Source organism: Ochotona princeps, chromosome 10, assembly GCF_030435755.1.
Source record: "Ochotona princeps isolate mOchPri1 chromosome 10, mOchPri1.hap1, whole genome shotgun sequence".
In the NCBI taxonomy this organism is placed as follows: domain Eukaryota; kingdom Metazoa; phylum Chordata; class Mammalia; order Lagomorpha; family Ochotonidae; genus Ochotona; species Ochotona princeps.
The window spans coordinates 35492591-35511348 of record NC_080841.1 but is presented as its reverse complement, the minus strand read 5'-3'; the positions used below and the strand labels follow the sequence as shown (position 1 = coordinate 35511348).

Sequence of the window (18758 nt, the reverse complement as noted above, 5' to 3'; positions counted from 1 at the left end):
ATAAATGCTTCTTTAAAAATTAAAAGGTAAATAAGTAACACAGATAATTTGCAACTTTGATGGTAATGCAAGTGCATACACTGCATATCTAAGTGCCACATGACTTTAAAATTATTTTTTGGCAAATGATAACAGTTCTTTTAAACATTTTATTTATTTGAAAGGGTTGTAAAGAGAGGGAAAAGGAAATACAGAAAGCAACAGAGATCTTTCATCCTCTGGTTCAGTCCTCAATAGCTACAAGGGCTAAGGCCTAGACCAGACCTAAGGCAAAAGTTAAAGAATACTTCTGGATCAAGTACTTGGGCCATCTTCCACGCTTTCCCAGGCCCATTAGCAGGGAATGTGATTGGAAGTTCAGCCGCTGGAACAAGAAGTAGCGCCCATACTTAAATCACAGGAAGTAGTTTCAGCAGCCATGCCACAATGCTGGCCCTGATAACTGTGGTTCATAATGTTATAGCATATAATGTTTATAAACTAAGACCAATACCTGTCCCATAGCATATTTAAACTTCTTGTTGAGGGGTACTTTAAAAAGGTTAATGGAAAACAGACAACAATAGCGTGAGATCACAGGAGGTGGAGTGCAGAAACAAATTAAAAGCTAAATTTATTTTGGTAGCAAAAAAATTATGCTCATGAAGTTTGTTCACATGACGCATTTTCCATGAGCTTTTTGAAGAACTCATGTGTATGGAGTTGCAAATTTTTATACCAAGATAAACTCTTAATTCTGTTTTTCAGTTTTTTTTATGTATATGTTAGTATGTCTTACCTTTCTTTTCAAGAAGAAGGAGAGATGGGCCTGTTCCTACTACGGCGGCAGGCAGCGCCCCCACCCCATGAAGCAGTCCTTTTGGGAAGGACGAGAGCATGGTGGGGAAATTCCTGGGAGGATCTTGCATGTGTGTTTGGGGTTTGCGGGGAAGGTTTACTGGAGAAGCTTTGGTCAGTCGGGCAAGGAGGAAAGGATGATTAGCATAGAAGAAAGGAAACAGAAAAATGGGCTGTGGGGTGTGGCTGTGAGCATGGCTCCAGGTAAGCCAGTGTCAAGGTGAGAAGCTAGGGAAGTGGTGGTGGAGACACCTGGGCAGCAACGCAAGCAAGCAGATGCTACACCTAAAGAAACTGTTGGAGGGCCAAACTACTGGCAAAAGTTCAAAGATAAAAGGCAACCTGTCTCTAAGAAGTCTCATGGACACTAAGGCCTAGGGATACTGAAATTTATTTTTTTAAAAAGATTTATTTTTTTTTATCTGAGAGTCAGATTTACAAAGAGGGAGCAAGGGAGGGAGAGAGAGAGAGTAAGCGAGCTATCTTCCATTTGCTGGCTCACTCCCCAAATGGCCACAATGGCCAGAGCTGAGCCAATCCAAAACCAGTAGCTTCTGGTTCTCCCACTTGGGTGCAGATGTACAAGAGTTGAGCCATCCTGTGTTGCTTTTCCCAACCATAAGCAGAGGGTTGGATCAGAAGTGGAGCAGCCAGGGCTTTAACCAGTGAGCATTCGGGATGCTGGTGCTGTAAGTACAGGCTTAGCCTGAGAAGCTACCATGCTGGCCCCAACTCCGAAATCCCTGCATACACTCTCCATACGACTTACCTCCAGAGGTCAGCAGCAACCCCCTCCCACACACTGTACGAACTATTTTTGCTTCCTTATTTCTAATCTAAATCACAGTAGCAGAGATGTAGTCTTTACGTGTGCTTGTGATTGAATTTAAAGCTGCACAGAACTTATTTCTTAATAGCTCCAAATGACTGATAAGCTACAAAATATACTAAACATTATTAAATTATTCTTACAATTTCCATTGAGTAAGAATGTCTTAATAACATTTGGCATATTGTATAACTCACTAGCACAGCTTGAAGCACTGAGAGAAACACAAAGCAAGAAAATCCGATTGTTGACTAGTCACCAAAGTCGCAGCAAGTCTATTCCTTGTGAACACACACATTTCACTAACAGATACCCTCTATGGAGCTTTCACTTTGCTAATGACTGTATTTTGTACTTGCAAATTCCATTTAATTCTCACAATACATACATGAGGCGTTGCTATTTATATTATACAGATGAAAATACTGGGGCCAGCAATGGGAAGTTAACCCTCCCAGTGATGTACACTTGATAAATTTATATTTGGTTATGAAAGATTCAAAAATCCATACGTTTAACCACTGATTACACAACTATCTTATTAATAATGTATCTTCAAAGGAAAGATTAGGAAATTTATATTTAAGGATGCTGACCTAAAGATGAAGCAAAACAACCAAAACTACACTTGATATCAACACATTAGTAAAAATTAAAGTTTCAAACATAGAATCCCAGGAATGAAAGCCAACTTTTTTGGGGGGATGGAGATGGGTAATATGTAAGGACTACATATATAAGTGAAACATTTTACCACTAGCAGGAATTAGATAAATACAAAGTTAGAATGAAATGAAGCCTACTCTCAAAATTCACAACACAGAAACTAGGGTACGAGATGCGTGTGTGTATACTCCCTCACCCAGACAGTGTTGGAGTTTTTACCATGCTTTGTTCTCCCTGTTCAGACACTCTCAGGTCTGAGTCTGAGCACAGAAGGAGGTGTATCTGCCCTTGTGATGCTGACCACATCTGTCAGGCCATAGTTCTACTATCTTAGTAAAACCATGAGTTACATGACATGCCTAAGGCTTCATGTTAAACATCAGAGCAAAAACCACAAGTTGAGGAAAATGGAAACCTACTGCAGATTCAGTTTGGGGAGATCTTAAACCCTATAAGTGAAAACTGTCACTTCCCCCAAAGTAAATTCCATTTCAGTCTATCAGCAAAAGTTTTCCTTTATTTCCTGAATAGCCTGGTTAACAAACACAAATCTACAAACAATTTCATATTTACCTATCCTATGTGGTAAATAGTGTTTAGCTTAACCAAATCACTTCATGGCACTCTCTGCTGGTTAATCAGTAATCGACACACTTCATTGTAAGGTCAGCCATGAAAAACATAAGTGATACTCAATACAACAGTTTACATATAGTAGGCCAAAATACACTACAGCAACATAGATTGATGAAAAGGTTTGGTTTCTATAGCAACTATCACGCAGACCATCTGTAACCTAATCTCAGCAACAGAGATTAAAAAATGTATATGAGTAGACTTCACATATTTCACAACACCAACCTAGGAGCATAGGAGTTCCTCCCTTGGCCTGTCCTTGCCCTGTTTCCCTAGCTCCCCACCCCCAATGTTTTACCAGATTATTATAAGGCTGTATTTTCAAAAGGAATATGTTTAAAGTCTTCAGTAAATCCTTTATTTACTTACAGTTAAAATTAATTTTTTTCTTCTACAAGAACAAGCTTCTGGTTTTTCCTATTTACCGTCTAACTGCTTTTTTGTTTGAATAAACCTGTTTTTACTGAAGCTTTACAAAATGACTGGATTATTCCTGCTAAAACTTTCATATATAAATGAATAAGCACAAACAGTAGCTGGCATAATACAGAAATGGGTATTGTTAAAATTTTCATTATATTCCAAAAGAGAGATTCTATAAAATTCTATTATGGAGCTATACTTCTTTAGCTATTAAACAACCATGATATCTTTTTAAAAATCCTAACAACCTCGTTTTAGCTGTCAGTAGCAAAAAGCAGAGGAGGAAAATTACAACACAATTATTTGCTCCCTTTTCATTACCATATATGTAATTGTGTTGCTCACGCTACAGGCTCTGCTAAAATAACAGTCATTCACACGTAGCTGTTAAATTCCCCTTTGCACGTACACACATGCATACAACGTGCACATGTAAGCATGTATATGTGTGGGTGTTTGTTTATACCTCATTCTCATTAACTCAACTTGAAGGTACCACATAATGTCACATTGGAAAGTAATAAAACATTTAATCTTGAACAAAGTTATTACTTTATAAGGAAAGTTTTTCTGTACTCATTTATGGTGTGTTGCTCAAAAAAACCCACACACATTCAAAGAGAAAGCCATAAACACCAAAGAGGGAAAAACAGAAAACTACCAGACAAGGTACAAAATTCCCTTTTTGTCAGACAGTCACATTTCACACCCTACAGTAACTTGCCTGGCTTGTAAAGATGTTGAGGGCAGACATTTGGTATAGCAGTTAAAATGCTCACAGCCCATACCATAGAGTGTCCTGGATTCAAGTCTTGGCTACAATCTCAATTTCTGTTTCCTGCTAGTGTACACCCTGGGAGACAGCAAGTGAAGTTCAAGTCGTTGGATCCCTGCCATCCATGAAGGGGATCTAGACTGAGTTTCCTACTCCTAGCTTCAGCAACATCCCAGTACTGGCCTTGGCAGGCAACTGGGGAGTGAACCAGTGAATAGAAGTAGTCTCTCTTCTTTCTCCTCTCAGTTCCATCTCTCTGCCTCTCAAATAAAAACAAAATATTTTAAATTATTTTAAAAGATGCCACACTTTCTTCCCAGTTTGGATCCCATTCAGTTCCTGTGTAGTAAGATCACTCTATTCCATCTCTATTTCCTGAGGATCTGCCAGCTACGCCTAGCCAGTGGCATGGACTACTAAAGCAAGAACGAAATTTTCACTTAGAACTGGATCTGGATGCTGAGGCGCATTCTTGTGTCTCCTGTGTACCCATGCAATGTTGCAAACAAATACCGTAGCCTGCTCTGGAGCTTTGCAGCCTATTCTCTCCAGAGTGAGGGACAGAAACTTAAAGCATCAATCAAGCACATGTGCAAGGATGGCTTATATATTAAAGACCTTGGGGACAGAACATCCCAAACAATAGAAATCTAATCTAATAATAGAGATAAAATGAAGCTGATTTAATTATAGATGCCAATCTACATGTCAAGAAAGGAGGTTTCAATGTAAAACCACCAGAGATTACAAAGTAAATGCCTCCTGGAACAAAGATAGCAAGGGCTGTCTCTAGGAGTGACAACATTCCAGATGGTAGTTACTGCCCAGGCACAACACGGAATGGATAAACATCCCGAAATAGAACCTGAGAGTGATTTTGCAATGGCAGACTCTGGTACAACCTTCCTAATTCATTCTACTGGGCTGCCATTTGCAGGGAAGTTACTCGTTCCAGGCATCATATCAAATTCTTCATCTATACTGCTTCTAACATTTTTCATAGTAGTTACAAACTGTGCATTTTCAGCCTTACTTTGTATTGAAGAAATGCAGATTTAAAAGAATTGAGAAGCAACTTAAAGTGACAAAGCTGATGTCTTGGACCTGGGTCTGTTTGTTTGGTGTTACAGGAACTGAGGCACAAAGAAGGCAGGTATATGCACTTAGTTACAGCCAGAAAAGAAGTGAGAAATCAGGGCCATTCCTTGTGAAGGAACTTGCCATCCAAATCATGTGACCCGAACTTCTCACTGGTTCTGTGATCCCCCACTCCAAAGAAAGTCAGTATCTTTCTTCTAGAAAATATTATGGTGACTTCCAAATTCACTTTTGTGTGTTGGAACCTTTACCCAAGCAAGTAAATGCTGCCTTCTTTTCTAGGGATTCAAATCATGTTCTCTTCCTTCTGTAATCAAACCAACATCAAAAGAGAGAAACATTCATCTATCAACACTGAGCTGGTAAAATTCTGGTAAAAGAAATGTTCAACCAGAATTCACATGTTAATCTTTTTTCCTTTGGATATGAAGGGAAAATTTTTGTTACTTATTTAATTCGGAGAGCCGGAGCAGGCAAGGCAACGAAGTAGCAAGGATCTTTGAAGTTCTACAAGTTTTGAGTAGTATTTGCCTCTGGCATTGCACAAGATGCCACAGTGAGAGGAGGGAAGGCACTTGGCACAGTGGTTAAGATGCTGCTGGGTAATGCGTGCATCCCATACCCAAGCACTTGCCTTCCAAGTCCTGGCTCTGCTTCCAATCCAACGTCCTGCTAATGTGCACACTGTGAGAGAGCAGGGGACAGCGGCTCAAGCACTTGTGGACACACCACCCACATGAAGGAAAACTACTGACTTCCCAGCTCCTGGCTCTGGTCTAGCCCAATCCAAGTGTCTGTGGGCTTTTGGGAGTGAAATCAGTGGATGGAAGGTCTCTCTTTATCTGTCTTTCTCTTGTTATCTCTGCATTTCAGATAGAAATGAAAACAAATAAATAGTAAGAGCTAAAAATGATACCAGATCCTATGAGAAAGGAAATCAGTGAGAAATCTAACAGAACTACTTGGTTTCAAAGTCCAACCAACAATAATGGATAGAAATATTCAATACATTTCCACTGCACAAAGAATGAACAAAATAGTAATGCATGGATAAGTTACTGAAAATAGTAAGCTATTTTGATTTAAAAAAAAACAAATAACTCTCCTTGAGGAATATTACAAAAAGATAACTCAAGAAAATTAATTTGGCCATAGAATTAAAACAACCTCAGTCTTCTTATACTGCTGAAATCAATTTCTTTTGCCCTCACATAGATCAGTGTAAACATCAAGAAGGTGGATTGCAAAGGAAGCAGCAGCAGAAGGGGAGAAGGAGGGAAGGGGTAGGGAAAAGAAGAGGGAAGAGGAAGGAGGAAGCAGAAGGAAAGGGGAGGAGGGGGAAGAGAAATGTCATGCAAAATCCTGTTGCGACAAGTTAAGGTGCGAGAGGGGGGTTACCTCAGGCACAGAGAATTGGAAAACAATCTCCAAATGAACAATACTCATTTCCTTATCTCTTAAATTACCGCCACTTAAAAAATGGGAACAATAAATAATTTCTACTTGACAACTATAAAATCAATGTAAAGAGAAATAAATTTAATAAACTTCAGAGTTTCTTAGAAAAATCAGCAAAGTAATACTAAATTTCTTTGGTTTTGTAATAACTATTTCATTCAGGGAAAAAAAAAACACAGACCAATTTGCCAAATATACAAAATAATGCACAACTACTACAGCAAACATTCCAAATGGTTATTAAAGCAAAAATTCTTTTTCACTAGAGATTTTAAGTTCTACTGTTTTAAAGTACATACATTCATTCTTCTGTACTATTTCAAGTGACTTCTCTTGTTTCTATCAACGGAAAAGAGATATTGAAATTTCAGAAGAGTTGTAAGATTTGGTACCAAAGCTTATACCAAGTAAAATTAATTTTAAATGTAGGCATTAAGTTCAGCAGCTTTGATGCCCACATCCTCCATCATACTGCTTGGGTTAGAAACCTGGTTCCAAATCCTGACTTGAAATTTCAACCAACGCAGTTGCCATCAGGCAGCTGTGATGGCCTACCAGGTAACTGGGTTCCCGCCACTCATGCAGAAGACTTGGAGACTGCAGTTTCAGGTTCCAGCCAGATGCCAGGTCTACAGTGTGTGTGTGTGTGTGTGTGTGTGTGTGTGTGTGTGTGTGTGTGTGTGTGTGTGTGTGTGTGTGTGTGTGTGTGTGTGTGTGTGTGTGTGTGTGTGTGTGTGTGTGTGTGTGTGTGTGTGTGTGTGTGTGTGTGTGTGTGTGTGTGTGTGTGTGTGTGTGTGTGTGTGTGTGTGTGTGTGTATTTATTTGAAAGGCAGAGAAATGCAGAGTATGTGAGAGAAGCAGAGAGAGAAAGGGAGAGAGAGATGGAGAGAATATCCCATCCGCTGTTTTTTTTCTCCAAATACCCCACAACAGATGGGAATAGATCAAGTAGAACCTAGGAAATCAGAATTCAGTCTGGATCTCCAATGTGGGTGGAAGGGACCACGCACTCGCACCATCACCTGCTGCCTCCAAGGGTCTTCAGAAGATGGAAATGATGAACAGAGCTGTGACCCAAACCCGGGTCCTGAGCTGTGAGATGCACCGCTGCTCCAAATACCCACTCTCTTTGTCTTTCTACCTTGCTCCATGTCCTGCTGCTCCTCAAGTAATTAAAACTTCACTGAAATAGATGAACTACATAAGTCAGAACATTTTCAGTTTATGTATGACTTTCTTTTTTTAAAAATTTTATTTTTATTACAAAGTCAGATATACAGAGAGGAGGAGAGATAGAGAGGAAGATCTTCCCTCCGATGATTCACTCCCCAAGTGACCACAACGGCCGGTGCTGTGCCGATCCGAAGCCAGGAGCCAGGAACTTCCTCCAGGTCTCCCACATGATTGCACAGTCCCAAAGCATTGGGCCATCCTCGACTGCTTTCCCAGGCCACAAGCAGGGAGCTGGATGGAAAGTGGAGCTGCCGGGATTAGAACCGGCACCCATATGGGATCCCGGCACATTCAAGGCGAGGACTTACAGCCACTAGGCCACGCCGCCAGGCCCTATGTATGACTTTCACAGTGATGATTTTCAACACAAGATTTTTTTAAATGAAAACTAATGTAATGGCCAAAAATGCCTGAATTATAGCTTTCTCATAACAGGACACTCAAAAGTGCAAAAAAAAACTCTGTAAGCATTGTCACTCATCTAGGAATTTTACAAAATCTGGAGATTTTTAAATATATGTTAGCAACAATATCTTCAAATATCACTATTCTGAGATGTCTATTTGATATCTTAAAACAAATCTATGTGTCAGTTTTGAAAGGACACTGTTATATGCATTCATTTTTATTCATTTTTATATACAATGATACCTAGAGGCACATCTCACATCCCATGTATTAGCAGAACCAGTTGCCTCTACCTCAAAATGTGTAAAGAGTCCAAGAACTTCAACTTCCCTGGTAAAATTCCAGACCAAGTCATCATTACACTTGACCTGTACCACTAGGCAAGAGAACTGGAAGATTAATCATCAATAGGAACTATCTTAAACACAGGTTTGAATGTCAGAGTATATATCAGTGGTGGCAGTGGTGACTCAAGTAAATATTTTCTTTAGTGCTACATTATAAATAATGAGTTTCAGAATGAATAACCTAGCAGTAGCACGGAAAGGACCAAAGGAAACGAGTGTCTAGAGGCAAGGACACACATCAGGAAGCTTTGCAGAGCCTGATCTGGTAAACATTGATGGCTACGACTCCAAATTCAGGTTTCCATCTTCTCTATAAGAAGCCAAATGCCTCAGGAGTTAATCTGACTGAATTGCAGTCCCAAAGGGATCAATCCCATGTCCATGACACCTGCTTGGTTCACAAATTCAGCTATGGGCTACTCAGGACACAGAAATCCTCTGACCACAACTGATTAAGGGGGCCTGGCACAGTAATTTAGTGGCAAAAAGTCCTCACCTTGCACACACTGGAATCCCATATGGGTGCCAGTTCCTGTCCCACTGCCGCACTTCCCATCCAGCTCCCTGCTGGTGGCCTGGGAAAGCAGTCGAGGACGGCCCAAAGCCTTGGGACCCTGCACCTGCATGGGAAACCAGGAAGTTTCTGGCTTTGGATCAACGCAGTTCCGGCCATTGTGTTCACTTGGGGAGTGACTCATCAGACAGAAGATCTTCCTCTCTGTCTCTCCTCCTCTCTGTATATCTGACTTTCCAATAAAAATAAATAAATCTAAAAAAATGCTGATTGGGAAACAAGCATGTGCTGATTTAAATCTATTAAACCCACCACGCCCTTTCAGCATGCACTTTGGAGGTCACTGTGGCCAAGCTGGAGGATCTGAGCTCATTTAACTATCACAACATTGGAGGAAGGAGGAGTGAGAGCCAGGAGAATCACCAAGTAACATCCTGCACTGCTTGGCTTCATTCTGTCTGGAGCTCTGCTTTATCTCTGGATCTTCAGCTCTGCCAGCCAATACAATTCCTTAATGCTGAAGCCAGGTTGAGTTGTCTTTTCTGTTATTTGTAAGCAAAAATATTCCAGTTGATATGCCTTAGGCATGAAATAATAATGCGTCTGGAGGTGGTTATTAGCAGAGGGAGAGAGAAAATGGAAGAAAGATATTTGCTCATTCGGTAAACATTGATGGAGTGTTCTCGAGGTGCCAGACCCGAAGGCTAGAATTGTAAAAACAAGAAGACGAACAAGATTCCATTCTAGCTGTCAGAGTTCTGAATCTGAAAATCACTGACTTAAGCTGTGATCATTACAGTGGAGCAATGTCCAAAGGGCTCCAATGCATAAAAGAGTATCCTATGTGAGGAAGAAAGGGGAGAGTAGAGAGAGGACACCTTAAGAGACAGAAGTGAGCATCTAATGCAAGAATAGCAGGGAAACTCACAATGGGATAAAGCAAAAGACATGTTACTGTAAAAAGCAGAAAGACAGGACAACTGACTAGTAATTTAAGCCACAGTTTCTGTAAGACAATTATTCTAAAGCCTACTTAAATTATTTTTAGGGTAAAGTAAGATGCCCAAAGGAAATTTCATTTACAGAGCATCCCAAGCAGAGGAAGTCCCACTTTGGAAGGAAGATAAGTTTGCTGTAGACACCAATGAGATTCAATGACACACTGAAAAGTAAACTCTTTCCTGAATAAGTGATTGGCACATAGGAAGTACTCAAAAACATTTTGTAATTGCTGCTGTTGCTGCTGCTGTTTTTTTTTAAACAGCTTAGTATAGTTAAACTCCGAAGCAACCTGCTGGGTCCAAATTGTATAGCTGAGTAACTCTGCAACTTTGAACAGTTTATTTAATCTCTCTGGATCACACCTAAAAAATAAGGGTGGTCATAATAATAATAGCTTCCTCTGGCTAGTTATTTTGAGAATCAAATGCCTAGGAGTCCACAGATGCAAATCACATGCAAAACAAAGCCTGGAATTGACTCAGCAATAGGCACTGCCATTGTTACCATGGCTGTGCTTATTCACACTGTAAGAAGATCTAGAAAGAAGGAATCAGAGACACTTGGAGCAAAGCTTGTTTTTAAGAGTAAGACTTTTTGGAGTAAGATGTACTGAATCAGTAAAACAAAGAACAGGGTGCTCTGCACCAGAGGGTTCACCCTCATGACAGATCCAAGTTTACAGATGTTACACAGAGAGCAACAGTGACCTTTACTCCTGCTTTCCCCTGAAGCAGCAGCTCAAGCAGGACTTGTCCAGTCTCAGAGGCTGTCCCTGCACAGGGCTGTGAGCTCTATGACTTCACACTAGTGACAGGTGTCACCAGGAGAATGAGCAGCTCTGGCTACGTCAGGCACTGACAGTGGGACAGCGCACTTCCACAGCATGCCTGTCCAAGGATGGCGGAGCAGCCTGCTGGCCAAGAGCCAGCGGCTCAGCATCCACTCTCTCGAGATGAGTGCAATCCATTTATGAGACATTTACCAAGGGCTAAGACACACTCTGTAACAGAAGAACAAAGTGATTCTAGCTGACCCACCCAGAATTTGAACTGGGATCTGGCCTCCTTGGCCTTACTTGCTAACCTGAAGAGATTAATCATTCCAGGACCTCCTTAATGGCTGCACTGGGCCATAGACTCGTGCTCACTGGCTTGTACATGTAAGCATTTCCTCGCCTGGAACGAGGTATTGTGTTGGGCGCTTCCGTTTGAAGCACTGATTCTATTCTCTCTGTTTATACTGGAACTTCTCCTGTGGCATTTAAAGCCTCAAAATATGCAGTTTTATGTAAACTTACTAAACTGGCTAACAACTGTTTAATGACTGCCTAAAATAACTGAAGTGAAAAAGAGCAAACCCCATTACATTTTGTGAAAGTATTCCTGAGATAATCTTGAACTCTTCTTTACAATAGTTGGATATTTAAAGATGTGTTTTGTCTTCATTAAACTTAGTCATGCAGTTTTAAAATCAAAAGAAAAAAATAAAACCTGGAGAACATACACACATTAAGAATTACCCTAAGTGTAGTTCTCCAACTGCTACATCTAAAGTTAAAAGCTTAAAATTAGAAGCATGTAAAAAATCTTACTTACACATTTCACTTATTTGAAAGGCAGGGAAGGGAAGAAAGAGAGAGAAAGACGTCCCACCCGCTAGTTCACCTTTCAGTTGTCTGCAATGGCAGGCACGGGCCATGCAGGAGGCAGGAGCACAGGACTCCATCCAGGTCTCCTATACGGATGGCAGGGACCCCACCACTTGAGCCATTACCTATTGCCTCTCAGGGTTGCAGGAAGCTAGAGCCATGAATAAAGTTGGAACTCAAACTCAAGTGCTCCGACAAGAATGTAGGAGACCCATGCAGAATCATAACCATTGAGTCTATTGCTCACAATGAGGCAATTTGAATTCTTAAAATGCATCTCCTGACAAACTGAAAGTCAGTTATCACTGTAAAGAGAACATCACGTCTAAACTTGACATGACTGGACTGAGAAGAGCATAATTATAGTATATTCACTCCATAACACACAGACTTTGGTGAGAACTGTTAAAAGGCCTGCAAAGATGAGGCTGAATGTGCATGTTCAGAATTGACCCAACACTGATTCTTCTCTTTCAAGTGGACATCTTCTAAGGGAAAACACAACATCCTTCTACCTCCCCCAAGAGTGCACATGCCTCACCTGTTGGTATCCACCCCTGATGTAAAAAGCCACACACAAAAAAACTACATGTTGTATAGCTGAGGATGAGAGGGAGGACAGTCAGCCAGCCACTAAGGCTCACCCAGTATAGACCCTTCCTTCTCCAAAGTCCAACTAAGTAACAGAGCCTATGTCTGGTCTTGTCTCTGTGCCTCTGTATTTATCAGAGATCTAGGAATCTGGTTGGCAGGTGGAAGAGTTGGCTGCTCCAGAGCATGGGTATTAGCCACCCTGGATCCCTGCCTCAAGTCTAGTCAGATCAGTTGCAACTTACACTTATATGTGAGTATGTTTTGCACCTTTTTACCTCAGTAGACCCAAAGATACCAAGTTTGGGGGCAGTGTTGTCCACTCTGCCCCTCTCCCTTAAATCATCACTAAAACTAGAAGCATCAGGCTATGAAGGATCTAGTTCTTCCCTCAGCAATACACCATTGGACAAATATTAAGCTTCTCTGGAACTCAAATTCTTCAGAAGAAATAAGAACACTTGTGCTGAACAGTCTGTTTGCATGACTAACAGCCCCTTCCTCAGGTTGTACTCTCCCTCATCTGGGACCAGAACATGGAATCATGCAACCATTCCTCTTCCCAGGCTCATGAGGAGCCAAACAACAGAATGGGGCAACCTCTCCCTCCCTGTGGACACATGATGAATGTAGAAATATCTCTCCCACCTTTCCTTTCTCTGCCTACTCTGTCCCTGAATGAATTCCTGTGATTTCCTCATCTTTTAAATAAGCCTGAAAAAAAATGCCTATTCTTGTTTTCTACAGGGGTAGCCTGGCAGTCAAAAGAGAAAAGAAGTATGAAAATACTTGGTAAATGCCCAGCTTCCTTCGTGTTGTAGGTTCTTCCTCCTAATCTTTTTCAAATCCATTTCTCTCTCTTCACCTTCACTGGCACTTCCATAGTTCATGATACTATCATCATCTTGTACCTGGTTTGCTTTGACCTTCCAAAGAAGCCCACTTCCTGTTGGAACTTGTCCCCTGCATTCTCCACCCTACCACCAGATAAGCTTTCACAAGCAAACTAAATCGGGTCATATCTGCTAAAAACCCTTCAACTGTTTCCTGTTGTTTTCTGCATAAACTCTTCACTGCTTCAACAATGCCCTTGACAGCACAGACCCAGATTATCTTTGCTGGCCCACCTCTTACCAACACTGAATATTCCATTTATTGAATGCTCTGCTGCTTGAGCATTTCTCCATCTCTCCCATTCCCCTACTCACACTACTACCACCTTGTAAAAGCATTACCCTGAATAAATTCTATCATACGTTTCCACAAGACATTGTCTCTTAACTCCTTCTTCAATGCAAAGGTCACTTCCAGGATAGATAGAGATCACATGGTAGATGGGTGACTGGGCCCCTTACTATTAAAATAGTTGCAGGAAGGAATATACTCTAGAGATTAGAAGCTTCCCTGCGTATTCGTATTCTTGGACCCTTTGTATCCAAGAAAAACACTTGCGAATGTCTTGGATCATGGGTATAAACCCCAGAGGGAGTGACTATCTTTGAGAACTATTTGTTGAGAATTTATCATTCAAAATGCATGCAGAGGATGCAGAAGTTGGGGCCTCAAGGAGCTCTTACCACCTTGGACTTCAGAAGTCAGCCCACTTTTCTCTGGGCAAGAAATACTACCTCTCCAGTGCTGTCTGAGTTTTTTTAAAGAGCTTTAAAACTCAAACATGTATAAGCAGCCTTCCTTCATGAACAAACTCTCACTTAAGTAGATATTTCAAATAGGACTATGATATATGTATGGATATATATAAATGAGCAGAGCTAACACTCTGTAAGGAAATTGCCTAGAAAACGACACCTCTCCTAGAATGATACAGCCTCAGCCAGAAACACTGAATATTAAGACCCACTCACAAAGTCTTAACCAGATCCCTTGCATGGGAATCTGCCAACACAATCTACATAACCACGTGCAGTGACAAGCCACAACAGACCAGTCTGATTCATGCCCCTTATTATCCATGGACACTGACCCCAAATCCCATATGAAGAGGGATGCCAAGCACTCACAGTTTTCAACCCACACCTCTCCTAGAATGATACAGCCTCAGCCAGAAACACTGAATATTAAGACCCACTCACAAAGTCTTAACCAGATCCCTTGCATGGGAATCTGCCAACACAATCTACATAACCACGTGCAGCGACAAGCCACAACAGACCAGTCTGATTCATGCCCCTTATTATCCATGGACACTGACCCCAAATCCCATATGAAGAGGGATGCCAAGCACTCACAGTTTTCAACCCACACTAAGAAGAGAGGGACTTGAAGTCATTACTTCCCTTCAACAGGAGAAATGTCATCAATTTCATCAAGAAGCTACTTAGCCTTCTCAATCCCAGAGACCAAAGTCATTATTCAACTGTAATTTCTTTTATCACTTCTGACTTGTTTTGTATTTATACACATTAGAGATTCAGTCTTCTTTTGTTCAATTTCTGTAGCTTAACAATTGAGATGAATAGGATTCTCTCCAGACCTGCTCAGGGAAAACTGTCTTTTCTTCTTATGTACAGGTGACAGGAAAAGCTACCCAAAGCTCACTGTTACTCCAGAGCCCTGGGCATATGTTACTGGTATCATTCTTCAGGGAAGAATTTGGCTGTCTCTGCAATGAAAATGCCCCTACTAAGTCCATGTTTTTTTCATCTCAGTCATTTTAGAGACAACCCATGAACTTAACTGGCTGCTAGCACAGGATGGCATAGACTGGGTAGCTTACACTATAAATATTTATTTCCCACAGTTGTAGAGGCTGAGAAATCAGATGAGATCGGGCGCGTTCAGGGTGGTATGGCCGTAGACGAGGCTGAGAAATCAAAGATTAAGGGGCTGGAGGATATGATTTCTGGTGGACAACTGCTTTGTGATCCTGTGACCTTTTACAGTATCCTCAAGTTTGGAAGACAGAGACAAACATACAGAGGCTCTCTCTTGTCTCTTCTTCAAAGGGCACAAATTCCATTATGGGGATAGAGTCCTCATGTCCTAACCAGCTTCCGAAGGCTACATTTCCAAACAGCCTCACCTCAAAGATTAGGGTTTCAATATTGAAATTTGAGAGGACACACCCATATAGTCCATAACATCAGCTGATGATGCACCTGTTAGATTGAGGCAACAGACACAGGTTATTTCAACCCCATCTCAGACAATTCTGCCAGAACATCCTAGCTGTAGAGCTGAGGAGACCATTGGTCTTGCAATGCAGCTCCTCTCCTTTTCCTGCTTGCTTTTCTACCAGTATGGCTTCCAGATTCACTTTCTAATAAATAGCCTGCCTGTTACAGTCTAAGTCTGTCACCTACAGAAGCCAACCTGAGACATCAACCATGTTCCCATTTCATCAACACATTAGCTATGGGGTACAGGAGAGGTGGTGGGGCAGGGAATAAAACACAGCCCAATGGTCTAAGGACATTAAAACTCATGAGAATCATGTATTCTGCACACAGAAAAGCCTTCTTAAATGAACACAATTTGAAATATATCCAGGGAAGGATGGCTTTCCTCCAACCACAGACCTCTTGTGTGCACAGGTTAGCGAAAATCAATGTGATCCATAACAAGTCTGTGCACATAAAAATGCAATCCTTAGACAAACTAAGCAAAGGCAAAGGGAATCCCAAACAAAGAGTAGAATGTCTGAAACGTGATGGTGCCCAATGAAGAATGCTTCTTTTTTAAGATATATTTTATTTTTATTGCAAAGTCAGATATACAGAGAGGAGGAGAGACAGAGAGAAAGATCTTCCATCCGATGATTCACTCCCCAAGTGACTGTGATACCCATAATGGCAGGAGCTGCACCAATCTAAAGTCAGGGGCCAGGAGCTTCTTCTAGGTCTCCCATATGGGTGCAGGGTTCCAAGGCTTTAGACCATCCTCGAATGCTTTCTCAGGACACAAGCAGGGAGCTGGATGGGAAGTGGGGCTGCTGAGATTAGAACCAGTGCCCATATGGGATCCTGGTGCATTTAGCCGTTAGGACACCATACTGGGCCTGAGGAATGGTTCTTAAAGGATTCTGTCACATATCAATCACCAATCTCAACACTGCCTTCACCAAAAGACCATTCTCAGATTGCTCAGTTGTGTTGACCTTAACATTTCCCACCTTTAAGGCACTTCTCTATGACAAAAGCACACACATTTATGCTCTTCCTTGCAGGTTTGCATGTTCACTTACAAGAAGTAAAGTGAAGGCAATAGACCAACACATGACACTCTTCCTGGGGCTCTGTATTGACTCAGATTCTACCTTAATACATCTTAGATTCCAAAAATGTGAACTAGCACACAAGATGTCCTAAAGCTCCTCTACTTAAAACGCATCAAAAATTATATTTTGGAAACTGGAAATTTTCACATATTATTCACCTTAACTTTTTTTTCCTAAAAAAAGATAATAGAATATCCCAGAATTCAAATAATGGCAACTAAGTTATATAGAACATAGATTCAGGTATCAGATTGTCTGATGTGTTGTCTAATATATTTGATGGGAACATATTACAGAAATAAATCTCCAACTAAGTTATATGTACAATAATCAAGGTTTAGAAGTAATATGGACAAGTCCTGGATCTTCAAACACTTCCTTATCCATTGTTTACCTTCAAAATCTGGTTTCAACATCTAGTTTCTTACTTGACTTGGAGTCATTACACATGTGCTGAAGTTTAAACTGAACTTCCTAAAATTTGTCTTCAAGGTGGGCAGGATACAAGCAGGAAAAAATGTATGGCAATAGCATTCTTTTTTCACTCAGTAAGATTTACAACAATGATAACATCCAACATTGACCAACATGTGATGAATGAAGAGATGGGAATTTACAGTGACTCACCATTCCTGGAAGACCCATTGGTAATAACAACACAGGCTTTAAAATTGTCACTTTAAGGGCCCAGTGCCAACAGCTCAACTGGCTATTCCTCTATCTCCAAGCACCCACAGCAAAGTAAGCTAGGTCTTACTTTGAAGCAGTGTTAAGAGTTTGTCCTGGGGCCCAGCATGATGGTGTCATTGGTTGATCCTCTGACTTGCAAGTACCATTTCCCATATGGGTACCAGTATGTATCCTGGCTGTTCCATTTCCCATCCAGCTCCCTGCTTGTGGCCTGGGGGAAAACAAACCTTGGGATCCTGCACCCGCATGGCTCCTGGCTTCAGACTGGCCCAGCTCCAGCCATTGTAGCCATTTTAGGGAGTGAACCAGCAGAGAGATCTTTTTCTCCATCTCTCCTTCTCTCTGTAAATCTGCCTGTCCAATAAAAATAAATATTAGAAAAAGTCACTCCTGATGCTATATACTCTTACTTCTAAAAATGTTTCCTTAGGCAATAACCTGACACAAATGTTTATGGCTATGCTGCTTTTCACAATGGAAAGATACAACATAGTCTAATTTTTATCACAAAATTGTTAACCCATGATACTAATATGAAACCAAATATACTGACAATGAAAATCCTAATAGAAAATTATACTGAGAAAAATGAACAAGAATTCACAATATTTAATCTAATGAGTAAAATAAGCTATGGAATAATGCAAATAATACAAAGTCATTTTGCATAAAAATATACACACATAACACAAACATTGCACCCAAAAAAGTCAGGAACAGTATTAAAGTACAGTATAAGGGTACTTCAAAAATTTTGTTAGAATACAAGATGAGTTTATTTTGGAGCAAAATCAGTTTTGAAATCCATGCATAGTGTTCTTATTATATATATTTTCTGCGACTTTGAAAACCCCTCAAACATGAGACTATGTATATAGTCCTTTTTGTTATACTTATTTGCAAATTTCTCTTCAGTGAATACGAATCAATCATTTAAATAAATTAAACACAGTCCTCAATTCTACTCAATACGAACATATCAGAACACTGTCAAAATATAAGGGCCCTCTTGTAAAATAGACACTTCTCTAAAATGTATTCCTTAAGTTTTCCTAGAATGTATCCCGATACTGATTTTATAATCTGAAATACACAGCAGAAATAACATCAAATGTCAACAGTGGTGATCTCATTGCATCTTGTTTTTCTTTTCTTGTACCAAGTGCACACCATTTTTGTCCTCAAGGGAAAAGAAAAGCTACTTCAACCTGAAGAACGCCTTTCTTATGAGATGATTCAGTCACGAGATTAAATATTTATCACCTTATAATTACCTATAGTTCACACATTTTCCAAAACAAGCATATACTATTTTCATGATAAATGTAATTCTTAGAAATACACAGATAAAACAACTTGCACATTT

The 18758-nt window shown here is 40.5% G+C and overlaps 1 protein-coding gene across 6 annotated transcripts in view; it reads right to left on the bottom strand.

Moving 5' to 3' along the window:
* CACNB2 (calcium voltage-gated channel auxiliary subunit beta 2) overlaps positions 1 to 18758 on the bottom strand; it is a 352771-nt gene that overhangs the window by 281466 nt on the left and 52547 nt on the right. The window lies entirely within an intron of this gene.